The 11,250-nt window shown below is 42.3% G+C and overlaps 1 pseudogene; it reads right to left on the bottom strand.

Moving 5' to 3' along the window:
- Nucleotides 1-6,812: 6,812 nt before the first annotated feature.
- On the bottom strand, nt 6,813-7,423 carry LOC104664326 (annotated as a pseudogene).
- Nucleotides 7,424-11,250: the final 3,827 nt, after the last annotated feature.

The following is an 11,250-nucleotide window of genomic DNA, read 5'->3' as shown; positions in this document are numbered from 1 at the left end:
TGGAGAAGATGCAGGGAATCCATCCCTTCTCCAGCTGAGGATTCAAATCTGACAGGTCCAATGAACCAGGATCACCCTTTCCTACTCCCTGATGAAGTTTTTCAGAGAAACTATGAGAGAACAAAAATAAATTCCTAGAATAATCCTTCACAGATTCCTTCTCAAAATTGTAACTAAGCTAAAACAAAAACCAATCAGAAATAAAGCTAAAAGTTTTATTCATTTTGGTTGAATTAGAAGAATAAGTGTTATGACCTAGATAAGAAGCTCTTCTATATTTTTTTCTTTTGACTTAAGACACTATTAAAATGAGGCTTTTAAGGCCAGGCACGGTGGCTCACACCTGTAATCCCAGCACTTTGGGAAGCCGAGGCAGGTGGATCAAGAGATCAGGAGATCAATACCATCCTGGCTAACATGGTGAAACCCTGTCTCTACTAAAAACACACACACACAAAAATTAGCCAAGCATGGTGGCAGGCGCCTGTAGTCCCAGCTACTTGGTAGGCTGAGGCAGAAGAATGTCATGAAGGCGTGAACCCAGGAGGCAGAGCTTGCAGTGAACCAAGATCGCACCACTGCACTCCATCCTGGGCAACAGAACAAGACTCCGTTTCAAAAAAAAAAAAAGGCTTTTAATATCTTATCCTAAAAAGCCTTGGACATATCTATAATTATGTTATGATTTTTGAGAGGTTTCACCTGAAGGGGGTGTGGAGCCTATCAGCGTTCTGTCGAGCTCTCCTTGAAAATGTTTTCCATTACTAATAGAACCTCTTTTTCTTATTATTTATATAAGACCTTCTTTGATTTCCTGCTTGTGACACTTTGGAATGAAAAACTGGAGACTGCATTAATTAAAAACGAAAATGAGATGGCTTATTTGTTTCTTTCCAGAAAATCCTAGCCAGAGTCCCTGCAAGCAGACCTCAGTGTGAGCCTAGAGTCTGCAGGGCCAAATGTTCAGGTTTCTGTCATTTGATCTGATACAAGCTTAAGTACCAATTACAATCATGTTTGTTGAGTGTGTGTGTGTGTGTGTGTGTGTGTGTGTGTGAGAGAGAGAGAATGACAGGGTCTCATTTTATTGCCCAGTCTAGAATGCAGTGGTGCCATAATGGCTCACTGCAGCCTTGAACTTCCCGATAAGCGATCCTCCCACCTCAGCCTCCCACGCACTTCAGCCTCCCAAGTAACTGGGACTACAGGCTATGCCACTAGGCCTGGCTGTTTTTCCTTTCTTTCTTTTTATTTTTTACTTTTATTTTTTTGAGATGGAGTCCTGCTCTGCCACTAGGCTGGAGTGCAGTGGCACCGTCTTGGCTCACTGCAGTCTCTGCCTCCCGGGCTCAAGCGATTCTCCTGCCTCAGCTTCCCGCGTAGCTGGAACTATAGGTATATGCCACCACACCCAGCTAATTTTTGTATTTTTAGTAGAGACGGGGTTTCACCATGTTGGACAGGATGGTCTCAATCTCCTGACCTTGTGATCCACCTGCCTCGGCCTCCCAAAGTGCTGGGATTACAGGCATGAGCCACTGCGCCCAGCCGCTGTTTTCTTTTTTAAATTTTTTGTAGAGATGAGGTCTCACTATGTTGCCCACACTGGTCTCAAACTCCTGGCCCCAAGTGATCCTCCCGCCTCGGTGTCCTGAAGCGCTGGGATTATAGGCGTGAGCCACCAAGCCCAGCAGAACCTTTATTAATTGGAGAGTAAGATGAAGCCGAGCAAGAGAGGCAGGTGGAGGTGGCAGTTTGATCGGCCATCTCAAAATTCAAAGAGGAAAGGAAACTTCATCTGCCTCCTTGATCTCCTACTTCCTTTCCCTCTCCTCCCCTCCCTCACCCCAATCAAATTGTGTGATCAGACCTGAGAAAAAAGAGAGACTTAAAAGAGAACAGGGTGAGGACTTCTGCAGCAGCAAAATGACCAAATGAAGAGCTTGTGCCCCACTTTTCACTACACGGAGGAATAGCCCAGGTGCTTGTGTGTCTGGAATTGGTGGGTTCTTGGTCTCGCTGACTTCAAGAATGAAGCCACGGACCCTCTGAGTGTTACAGTTCTTAAAGATGGTGTGCCCTGAGTTTGTTCCTTCAGAGTTCACATGTGTTCGCAGTTTCTTCCTTCTGGTGTGTTTGTAGTCTCACTGACTTCAGGAGTGAAGTTGCAGACCTTGGCAGTGAGTGTTACAGCTCATAAAGGCAGCATGGACCCACAGTGAGCAGCAGCAAGATTTATTGTAAAGAGCAAAGGAACAAAGCCTCCACAGTGTAGAAGTGGACCCGAGTGGGTTGCCACTGCTGGCTCCGGCAGCCTGCTTTTATTCCCTTACCTGACCCCACCCACATCCTGCTGATTGGTCCATTTTACAGAGAGCTGATTGGTGTATTTACAATCCTTTAGCTAGACACAGAGTGCTAGACAGAAAGTTAGCCAAGTCCCCACTAGGTTAGCTAGATACATAGTACTGATTGGTGTATTTTAATCCCTTAGCTAGACATAAAGGTTCTCCAAGTCCCTGCTAGACTCAGGAGCCCAGCTGGCTTCACCCAGTGGAGCCCGCACCAGGGCTGCATGCAGAGCTGCCCGCCAGGCCCGCGCCCTGAGACCGCACTCCTCAGCCCTTGGGCAGTCCATGGGGCTGCGCAACGCTGCTCAAGGGGCGGCGCTCGTCGGCTAGGCTCGGGGACGCAGGAGCCAAAGTCGCGGTGGGGGGGCTCGGGCATGGTGGGCAGCAGGTCTCCAGCCCTGCGCCCGGGGGGCGCGGTGGGGGGAGGCGGGGTGTGGGGAGGGAGAGGAGGCAGCCGAGGCCCGGCGAGAATTGGAGCGCACCGCCTGCAGGCCTACACTGCTGGGGGAACCGGCGCACCCTCTGCAGATGCTGGCCCTGGTGCTAAGCCCTTCACTGCCAGGGGCCTGCGGCCCCTGCCGGCCGCTCCTAATGCTGGGCCCGTCGAGCCCATGCCCGCCGGAAACTCGCGCTGGCCCGGAGCGCTCCGCGCAGCCCTGGTTCTTGCCCGCGCCTCTCCCTCCACGCCTCCCCACAAGCAGTGGGAGCCAGCTCCGGCCTTGGCCAGCCCAGAGAAGGGCTCCCACAGTGCCGTGGCGGGCTGAAGGGCCCCTCAAGCGCTGCCAGAGTGGACGCCAAGGCTGAGGAGGCGCCCGCGCCAAGAACAAGGGCTGCTAGCATGTCGTCACCTCTCACTTGGGAGACAGCAGCAGCTGGATGCAAATCATGAAACCAGGAGGTCCTGGCCAGGTGTGGTGACTCATGCCTATAATCTCAACACTTTGGGAGGCCAAGGCAAGAGGATCACTTGAGGCCAGGTGTTCGAGAACAGCCTGGGCAATGTAGTGAGACCCCATCTCTACAAAAAGTAGAACAATTTGCTGGGCGTGGTGGCATGCTCTGTAGTCTCAACTATTCAGGAGGCTAAGGTGGGAGGACAGCTCAAGCCCAGGAGTTCAATGCTGCCATGAGCCACGATGGCATCACTGAATTCTAGCCTGGGCAACACAGTGAGATCCTGTCAAAATAATAAAATAAAATGAAATGCCATCTCTCTCAGAAAACCACCAACCAGTAAATGATGATACCCATACACGGGAGATGAACAGGAGCTTTCAGCTGTATTATTCCACACAAACCCTCCTTCAATCAGTTCGTTCATTAGGAGACGTTTGCTGTTGCAAGGATAAGGAAATGGTCAACTTGTGCAAGAGTCTTCTCTATGAGAAAGAAAAGACACAATACCAGAATTTGGATATCTGTCAGATCTCTTTCTTACCTCTCTGACACGTTTAACTGAGTAATTATCAAAAAGCAAAGGGAAATAAATACTATACTTGATCTCTATCCTTGAAGAGCTTCCTGATCTGTCTGGGAATTCAGGGCATCATCTGGCTGTGAGTCACAGCTGTAATATCTCAGTACAGGGCTGGGATGTTATGTAAGGGCAATGAGTTTATGCTTGCATTCTAGGGATAATCAGCTCTCACCTTCTCTCTAGAATGCCCAGCCCAGAGGCAATCAGCGGTACTTAATCAGAAAGGGCCACACACTGGGTGATATGGCTTGGCTCTGTGTCCCCACTGAAATCTCATCTTGATTTGTAATCTCCATGTGCTGGGGGAGGGGCCTGGTGGGAGGTGATTGAATCATGGGGGCTGATTTCCCCCTTGCTGTTCTTGTGATAGTGAGTTCTCACGAGACCTGGTTGTTTGAAAGTGTGTGGCACTTTCCCCTTCACTCTCTCTCCTGCTTTGCAGTAGTAAGACATGCTTGCTTCCCCTAGTCCTACCACATGATTGTAAATTTCCTGAGGCCTCCTAGTCAGGCTTCCTGCTAAGCCTGAAGAACTGAGTCAATTAAACCTCTTTTCTTCATGTAAATTACCCAGTCTCAAGTAGTTCTGTATAGCAGTGTGAAAATACACTAATACACTGGGGCAACAAATATAAGTTCATCTGTTATCATTATTGCCATCAAAAATTCACATTTTGCAAGTCAGTAGGGCAGTTCCTCAAAAAATTAAATTACCACATGACCCAGCCATCCCGCTTCTGGATATTTATCCAAATGAATTGAAAGCAGGGTCACAAAGAGATATTCAAACACCCATGTTCATAGCAGCTCTATTCACAGTAAGCCAAAACATAGAGCAACTCAAGTGTTCATCAAAGGATGAGTGCATAAACAAAAGGTGGTATATACACGTGAAGGAATTCAGCATTAAAAAGGTAGAAAATTATAACATGTGCCACAATATGAATGAATTTCTTGAATTCAGACAATGAAGATGGTACAGCCTAAACCCTGACTTTTGATCCTAGTATTGTTTTTGGTTAAGCTGTTCTTTCTGATGGTAGACATCAGGTCCATTTTCTCTTAAAACTATTTTGTGTTTACCATAGTAAAATTATGTTTCCAATCCATCTAAAAGCTGCATGAAATTATTTAGATCTGGAGGAAGAAGGGGGCTAGAAAAAGCGTCATATCACACCACTTGGGATGAACCTTGAGGACGTTATGCCAAGTAAAATGGGACAATCACAAAAGGCAAGTATTGTCTGATTCCACTTAATGAAGTAGTGAAAATCAACTTCATAGACAGAAAGTAGAATGCTGATTGCCAGGGGGTCGAGGCGGGAGAGAATGGGGAGTTATTGTTTAATGGGGACAGAGTTTCCATTTTGCAAGATGAAAAGAGATCTGAAGATAGATGGTGGTGATATTTGGACAACAATGTGAACGTATTCAATGCTATTAAACTGTACACTTACAATGATTAAGATGGTACATTTTCCAGCCTGGCCAACAGGGCATAACCCCATCTCTACTAAAAATGCAAAAATTAGCTGGGTGTGGTGGTTTGTGCCCGTAGTACCAGCTACTCGGGAAACTGAGCCACGAGAATCGCTTGAACCCAGGAGGTGGAGGCTGCAGAGAGCCGAGATTGCACCACTGCACTCTAGCCTGGACAACAGCGTAAGACTCTGTCTCAAGAAAAAAAAAAATGGTAAATTTTATGTTTCGTGTATTTAACCAGAATTTTAAAAATAACAATAGATACATTTATAAAAAATTGTTTTAATGTTTTGCAAAATGAATGTCAAAAATGGGTTTTCATTAGTGAAACAAGTGACTTTCAAGTAGCATAATTAATATTAGAAAATGACTTTCATTGGTGAAATGAAATGTATTCAGAGCATGTGGATTCACTAAAATTGTCATTCCTCCACAGCCTTACATGAACCGGGCATAGAAGAGCATTCGACCAGTGCTGGGCACTCCAAGGACAGCACTCGAGGTCTGATCCCTGGGCAGAGCACAGTGTAGTCAGTGATGTTTGTAGAGAAGGGGTCTCATCATGTTGCCTAGGCTGATCCGGAACTCCTGGCCTCAAGCAATCCTCCTGCCTCAGCTTCCTGAGCTAGGATCAATCCATTGTTGAAGAGTACATGGATGTTACTTTGCAGACTGTCAACCTGAATTTGTATTTGAATTTGTATTTGCTTGACATTGCATAATTATTAGTTTCAGTTTCAGCTTACCCACTTTTTGTTAGCAACATGAAGAGACTGCGCCCTTTTTAGTGTATCGTATCAGGAAGCGTCTCATGTTGGTTTGTACCTTTACTGGTGCAGTGACTTTCAGCCACTTGGTTAAGGTGGAGTTGGCCATATTTCTCCACTGCAAAATTACTGATTTTCCTTTTGTCATTAGTAAGTGTGTGTGAGAAGATTCTTTGAGATGAGGTATATATCTCATTCTTCATTGAACTATAGGGTTTTTTTTAAGTGAAAGAAAATTTATTAAGAAACTAAAGGAATAAAAGAATGGCTGCTCCATAGGCAAAGCAGCTTCACTTTAAGGTTTTGATGTCAACTGATTTTTGTCCAAATCAGTAATTACTGCGATGATTGAAAAATGATTATTACTAAGTTTATTTTCATTGTCTCAAGGTCTGCTGAACTCTGGATCCAGGCTGTGTCAATAGGGTAGTGTGGTGCCTCCTGTACCTGTCTCGGCCTCCTACAGTCCTTTTTATTTATTTTGTTTTTATAATAGAGACAGGGTCTTACTCTACTGCCAAGACTGGTTTCAAACTCCTGGGCTCAAGCAATCTTCCTGCCTCAGCCTCCCAAAGTGGTGAGATTACAAGCGTGAGCCACCGCACCCAGCCAAGTCCTTTACCTTTTTCAGAAAGCTTAGCTTGCACTTTCAGCAGAAGGATAGACTCCCAGGAAGACTGTGAGAGAGATATAGGGCCCAAGTTGATAATATCAAATACACTGAACTTGACTGTGTTCACCATGTTTTGGCTCTAGAGAAATGAGAGTGCTAGTGAAGTTGGTGCCATTTTGTATATCTTCTGTACCTTGAAGTCCCTCAGAAATCTTGCCCCGGTCTTGTTCTAAGGACATAACAGTTTCCCTTTTCTCTGGAGGTGAAATCTAGATCTTCGATTTTTGGAACCAAATTTGGACTCTTGACTCTGGAGCACCAATTTCTTCAGCAAGTTGTTCTCTGGAATCAATCCCAGGGTATGTGTTTTTCATAAATGCCTTGATGAGAGTGTGTAATTGAGAGGCGCTATAGATGGTATGACACCGTCTGGCTTCTCTACTTTGAAACTCCACACCAGGTTGATCTTGACCATGGCTCTGGCTTGAATCTAAAGTCTCAGGTTCTGGTCTTTTCTGGAATCGATGCCTAGCTCTTTGATTCTGAAACCAAATCTGGATTCTGTACTCTTCTGCATTGATTTCTAAAGCAAGTTGTTGTTTGGTAGCATAACCTGGGTAAGATTTTTGATTGAAGGTATTGATGAGGATTTTCAATTTATCTTCTGTGAATTTGGTGTGATCCTGCCTATGATTTGTTGCTACCATCTTGTGTGAAGAGGTGTCTTCGACCATGCTGGAAGAGAGTCCTGGAGGCTGAGCTACTGTCTGGGAGACCGCTTACAGCTCATTTTTAAAAGAAAGATCGCATATAATACAACATTATTCACAAATCTAAAGCATATGATTTTCTGGGTTTTGACAAATGAAAACACCTGTGCAACTTCAACCCTTACCAGGATATGGATGAGAGTTTCTACCCGAAAGCACCAGTATTCTAACAAACAGCTTTGCATTTTTTGAATTGTTCTGTGCCTGTGAGGATTCCTTACTCCAAGTTTATGACAAATATATTCAGAAGGCATAGTTTACAATTAGTGTTTGGATAAGTATTTTCATCAATTGTCTGATTACTTGCTGCGAATTTGAAGTATGCTGATTTTTATGTAGTTGTCTTCTGAGAAACACTGTGCCATTTTTCGTGTGGAAACCACTTGCAGAATAAACAGATTGTGAACGCACGGAGGTGGTTGTAATGGGCACGTCTACCTGTGGCTGCCATTTAAGTGGAAGGTGGAATCTGACTCTGGAGCATCGGCAGCCTGAGCTGGTGCTGGGCTCACGCTGACCCTGGGAGTGCTCTATGCATGCTTCACCTTATGAGGGGTGCGGCAGGAACAAAAATAGAAAAGTGCGCTCTACTTTCACATTACCAAAGGACAGAGGATACCACCAAGGAATTAGAAAACTGTTAAGTGAGAGTTTATTCTTAATAGCCTTTCAAAAAGGAATTTGAAAACAAGATTCTACTCATCCCACACCAAAATGTAAACAGATATATTATTTTTTATATTCCCAGGATAATTTTGGTTTTACTTAAGCATCACTATGCAATCATGAGCAAAAGAACAAAGCTGGAGGCATTGCACTATCTGATTTCAAACTTTACCACAAAGCTATAGCAAATAGGACAATGTGGTACTGACCAAAAATAGACACATTGACAAATGGAACAGACTAGAAAGCCCAGAAATGAATTCACTCATGTACAGTAAATTAATTTTGACAAATGTGCCAAGAATACACAGTAGGAAAACATAGTATCTTCAATAAATGGTGTTGGAAAAACTAGATATTCACATGCAGAAGAATGAAATGAACCCTCATCTCGCACATATATGAAATTTAACTCAAAATGGATTACAGTCTTAAATGTAAGACCTGAAACTATAAAACTACTTGAAGAAAACATATGGAGAAAACTACATGACATTGGTCTGGGCAATAATTTTTTGTATTAAACCCCAAAGCACTGGCAACAAAAGATGAATGGGATTACATCAAACTAAAAAGATTCTGCACAACAAAGGAAACAAGTATCAGTATGAACAGACAACCTACAGATTGAGAAAAAATATTTGCAAGTCATATATTTGATAATGGATTAATATCCAAAATACATAAGGAACTCAACCCAATAGCAAGAAAATATAAAAGTCAATTAAAAATTTGGTAAGGGACCTGAATAGACCTTTATCACAAGAAGACCTACACAGGACTAATGAATATATGAAAAAATGTTTAACATTGCTAATCACTAGGAAAATGCAAATTAAACTCACAATGAGATATCATCTTACAGCTGTCAGAATAGCTATGATCAAAAAGACAAATGGTAACAAGTGTTGGTGAAGAAGAGCAGAAAAAGGAATCCTTGTATACTGCTGGTGGGAATGTAAATTAGTACAGACATTATGGAAAACCATATGGCAGTTCCTCAAAAAACTGAAAACAGATTTACCATATGATCTAGCAATCTCTAGCAATCCATTTTTTGGTTATTTACCCAAAATATTTGAAATCAGTTTGTTGACAAGATGTCTGCCCTCTCATATTCATTGCAGAACTATTCACAATAGCCAAATTATGAAATCAGCCTAAGTGTTGATCAGCAGATGAGTGAATGAAGAAATGTGGTATATATACACGATGGAATACCATTTAGTCTTTGAAAAGAAGAATATTCTGTCATTTGCAGCAACATAGATGGAAATGTAGAACATTGTGCTAAGTGAAATAAGCCAGGCACAGAAATACAAATGCCACATGATCTCACTTATATGTGGAATCTAAAAAAGTCAAACTGATAGAAGCACAAAGTAGAATGGTGGTTACAGAGTCTGGGGGTGGTAGAGAGGAATGGAGAGATGATGGTCAAAAGTTACAAAATTCCATTTAGGAGTAATAAGATTTTTTTTAAGATCTACTGCACAGCATGGTGAATTTAGTTAAAAATGGTGTATTGTACATTTCAAAATTGCTAATACATTTCAAATGTTCTCATCACAAAATAAATAAGTATTTGAGTTGATGGGTATGTGTTAATTAGCTTGATTTAATTATTCCACATTGTATTTTAAATCATAACATCCCTTTTACCTCATGTATATACAATTACAAATTATCAATTTATAATTTTTAAAATCTATGTTTCCAGATGAAGAAAAACTGAGATATTTTGTTGCCATCAGACCTACTCTTCCTCTACTCTTGCTGAAGAAAGTTCTTCAGACACGAGGAAGTGATACCAGAAAGAAATCTGAAAAATCATGAGTGAAAAAAGAACAATAAAAAGGGTAAAAATATGTAACTCAAATGATGTAACATTTCTGAGACTAGGATTTAATAGGCATCACAGTGTCTGCTTTCAGTCTCTTAGAACATTGAGACCTCCATGTTGTGAAGAAGTCCAGCCTAGCTTACTAGAGGAGGAGAGGCCTCTGTGGGAGAAGCCTGTCAGATAATAGCTAGTACCAACTTCCAGCATGTAAATAGGGTTGTTTGGGGCCTTTTAGTTTCAGTCAAGCTGTAAGATATCTGTAATCATATGAGTAATCTCGTGTAAGACCACTTGGAAAACCACCCAGATTGCCAATCTACAGAATTGTGTAATAATAAATCTTTGTTTTTTTGAAGCCTACTTTAAAAAATTCTTAAGAAATTAAAAATGGGCCGGGCGCGGTGGCTCAAGCCTGTAATCCCAGCACTTTGGGAGGCCGAGACGGGTGGATCACGAGGTCAGGAGATCGAGACCATCCTGGTTAACACAGTGAAACCCCGTCTCTACTAAAAAATACAAAAAACTAGCTGGGCGAGGTGGCGGGCGCCTGTAGTCCCAGCTACTCGGGAGGCTGAGGCAGGAGAATGGCGTGAACCCGGGAGGCGAAGCTTGCAGTGAGCTGAGATCCGGCCACTGCACTCCAGCCTGGGCGACAGAGCAAGACTCCGTCTCAAAAAAAAAAAAAAAAAAGAAAAGAAAAATGAGCAACAGATTTTGAGAAAATATTTCCAAAACACGTATCTAATAAAGGACTTGTACTGAGAATATGGGAAGGATTCTTACAATTCAATAAGAAGAAAACAATCACCCCAATAAACAAATGGAAAATATATTTTTATCAATACTTCATTGAAGAAGGTATATAAAAGGCCAACAAGTATAAGGAAAGATGACCACAAATTGTTAGTCACTATGGAAATGGATTTCTACTTAGAAATTTAAAGAAATCAACTACTGATGTTTGCAAAAAGACATAGGCATCTCCAAAACATGCAGAATCAAAGAAACTAGACACGAAGAGAACATATTGCATGATTTGAATTATATGAAGTCTTAAAATAGATGAAACTAGTATATGATAGTGGAAATAAGAACCGTGTTTTTCTCTTGGGGCAAAAGGCAGTAATTGAGGAAAGAAAGAAGAAAGCTTTTGGAGTTTTAGAAATGTTCTATATCTTAATTAAAGTAGTGGTTACACATGTGTATACATTTTTCAAATTAATCAAACTTTAAACTTATAAATTGTGCTTTTTATTAAATATAAATTATGCCCCAAGAAAGA

The sequence above is a fragment of the Rhinopithecus roxellana genome, chromosome 11 (assembly GCF_007565055.1).
Source record: "Rhinopithecus roxellana isolate Shanxi Qingling chromosome 11, ASM756505v1, whole genome shotgun sequence".
Classification (NCBI taxonomy): domain Eukaryota; kingdom Metazoa; phylum Chordata; class Mammalia; order Primates; family Cercopithecidae; genus Rhinopithecus; species Rhinopithecus roxellana.
This window is presented reverse-complemented; position numbering and strand designations above follow the sequence as displayed.